This window comes from Camelina sativa, chromosome 8 (genome assembly GCF_030686135.1).
Source record: "Camelina sativa cultivar CO46 ecotype springtype chromosome 8, ASM3068613v1".
Classification (NCBI taxonomy): Eukaryota; Viridiplantae; Streptophyta; class Magnoliopsida; order Brassicales; family Brassicaceae; genus Camelina; species Camelina sativa.
In genome coordinates this window covers 6,112,707-6,115,740 of record NC_141887.1, presented here as the reverse complement: position 1 = coordinate 6,115,740, position 3,034 = coordinate 6,112,707, and the positions used below count along the sequence as shown (strand labels likewise).

At 35.5% G+C, this 3,034-nt stretch overlaps 1 long non-coding RNA gene across 1 annotated transcript; it reads left to right on the top strand.

Annotated features, from left to right (window-relative positions):
- The first annotated feature begins 370 nt into the window (after window positions 1–370).
- Window positions 371–1,440, top strand: LOC147939741 (uncharacterized). Its single transcript, XR_015564209.1, has 3 exons — window positions 371–725; window positions 824–1,062; window positions 1,153–1,440. It is a non-coding gene; the product is annotated as an uncharacterized LOC147939741 (long non-coding RNA).
- Window positions 1,441–3,034: the final 1,594 nt, after the last annotated feature.

Below are 3,034 nucleotides of genomic sequence, written 5' to 3'. Positions count from 1 at the left end.
ATACATTAAAAGTAATATTAGTATTTTTATTCATTGATTGATTTAATATTTAATCTATTTTTAAAAATATTGTTATTATTTGGTTACCATTCATTATTTTATTTTTTCTCTGTATCTTTTCCTTTCATTCTTCAAAAATTGTTTATTCCGTTTCTCATTATTCTTTTTTATTCATTTTTCTTTTGTTTTTCTAATGGTTACCTTAGAAGCCTGAATCTCCGTTGAAAGTTGAAATGATGTATCCAGAAGTAATCTCTCTTAATTAACCATTTAAAACCGGATGGCTTTGTAATTGGCCCAGTCTTCAAAACTCGAAGGCCCAATAGTTTCTTTAAGGAACAAAAGGAAAAAATTGAAACATTGGCAGTTCGTCCGCCATTGACGTATTCGATGATGTAAGCGTAAGGGAAGCTCGACATGACTCTTCGTCTTCTTCCTCAGGTATCTGAAGTCACTAAACACGTCAATCTCAAAGTCATTTTACCTCTCTGTCAACCTTTCTACACTTCTCTCTCTATATATATCGACTCTTCAATTTGATTTGGAAGAAGAAGAAACCTAAAGAAGAGCATTCGAAAAAAACCTTAGATTTTTTTGTTCAATTCGATAAAAATGGAACCTGGGTCTAGACAAGGCAAGAGAGTGGTGGTGATCGGCGGTGGAATCGCCGGCTCTCTCTCCGCGAAATTGCTTCAGTCCGATGCTGACGTAACCCTCATCGATCCGTAAGTTACTTTCACCAGATTCTTAAAAACACCATTTTTATTGTTCTTCGTTTTGGTCTTAAAGCTTCAACGATTTGTCTTTGACACATTTAAAACAGGAAGGAGTACTTTGAGATTACATGGGCAAGTTTGAGATCCATCGTGTGTTAAACATTCTTTTAACATGAACCCCAAGATCTTAAACATCTATATTAATCACATAATAGAATCATAAACAGGGTTAAAGTAATACCTCCACTCATTGTTAATGGCTTCCTTGAATGGTTTCTTCTTCTTTAATGGCTTGGCTTGAAGACTTGAAAAGAAACTCTTAGATGATCTTAAGGTGGAAGATAAGGTTTCTCTCCCCTTTCCTATAAACTCTTTTCTTTATGTGTTGTTTTTGTTCTTGTGATGATTTGTGATTGAGCAAACCATTTATTTATAGGAAGGAAGAGGACCTTACTCCTCATAAGGGTTTTGTCTTCTAATTTAATCTCAAACATCCATCATAGTAGAGATGAAGACAGTGGTGACAAGTGTGAGAACAAGTGTCTAGCATTGCTTCAAACACAACATGCAACTTCATACTTGTTCTCTTATAAGCTTTAGCATGACATGTAGCTTAATACTTGTCCTTATAAGCATAAGCTTCACATGTAGCTTAACACCTGTCCTTTTAGTTCCCAAATGATTAAAAACAAAATAGAACAAACCCAATTAAATAACCTACTAACTATAAGACCACATACATGGGTAAGAAATAATTATTTTCTTACATTCTCCCACTTGGTCGTTAGTATAATGGTTTTACTCGGGAATCATAAGGCCGGCATAATATGTTATATTTCTCATTTGGTCTTTCATAAGTGTCTTAGCTAATCTTGTAACCAATGATAGTCATGGCGGTCACACATCATTTTGCAACATGATTCCTTCCATGTACTACTACATTGACTACTTTTCATAGCTAGACCATAAACATTATTCCATAAGTAGGAGTTATCTTTAATGGTCTCTTTGATGTCTTTTAAGACACATTCTGTTATCAATAATTCCAATAAACAATAATGTGTGCGCACGTTGGAAAGAGAATAGAAGATGTAAAAGTCATAAGAGAGCTCTTATAAATGTCAAACATAGGCTAAAACATTATCAGACAACTTAATTAAGTGCTATCCTCCAGACCCATACTTTCTGCATGCTTCATAAATGTCTTTGGAGGTAATGCTTTCGTAAATATGTCTGCGACCATTAGCTCAGTGCCTATGTGTTCAATGACAAACTTTTCTCTTTTAACATCTTGCTTTAATGGTAGATATTTGAGTTCCATATGCTTGGCTCCTTTAGTATCCTATCATGCTTAGAGAAGAAGATTGCGGCTTGATTGTCACAGTAAAGAGTTAGAGGTTTGTAAACAAAATTCAAAACCCCAAACTCTGACACGAAATTCCGCAACCATGTTCCTTGAATAGAAGCCTCATAACATGCTACATACTCAGCCTCCATGGTGGATGTATAAATCAACTCTGACTTCTGGCTTTTCCATGAAATGGCACCTCCACCAAGGAGATACACATAGCCGAGAGTACAGTGCCTAGAATCTTCACATCCACCAAAATCTGAGTCTGAAAATCCAACCATCTGTGGATGTGTTGATTTTCGATATGTTAACATGTAGTTTCTTGTTCCCTTTAGGTATCTCAAAACTTTCTTCGCAGCTTTCCAATGAGCAAGTCCTGGGTTACTTTGAAATCTACCCAACATTCCGACTGCATGACTAATATCAGGTCGAGTGCAGACTTGTGCGTACATCAAACTTCCCACAAGAGATGCATAAGGGTACTTTTGCATTTCATTATGTTCCATTTCATTCTGCGGACATTGCTTAAGGTTAAGCTTGTCACCCTTTTGCATAGGAACATTATTAGAAGAACACATCATCATGCCAAATCTCTCAAGAACTTTATCAATATATGCTTTCTGAGACAATCCTAAAATTCCTAGTGATCTATCACGGAATATTTCAATTCCTATCACATAGGATGCCTCACCCATATCTTTCATATCAAAGTTCTTAGAGAGATAACTCTTAGTCTCATGTAGTAGACCAAGATGATTACTGGCTAATAAGATGTCATCAACATACAATACCAAAAATATGAATTTACTCCCACTGATCTTGAGGTATATACATGGATCCACAACGTTTTCTTTGAAACCGAATTTGTGATGGTTTCATCAAACTTTAGATACCATTGCCTCGAAGCTTGTTTCAGTCCATATATTGATTTCTTCAATTTGTAAACCATATCTTCCTGACCTTCGAT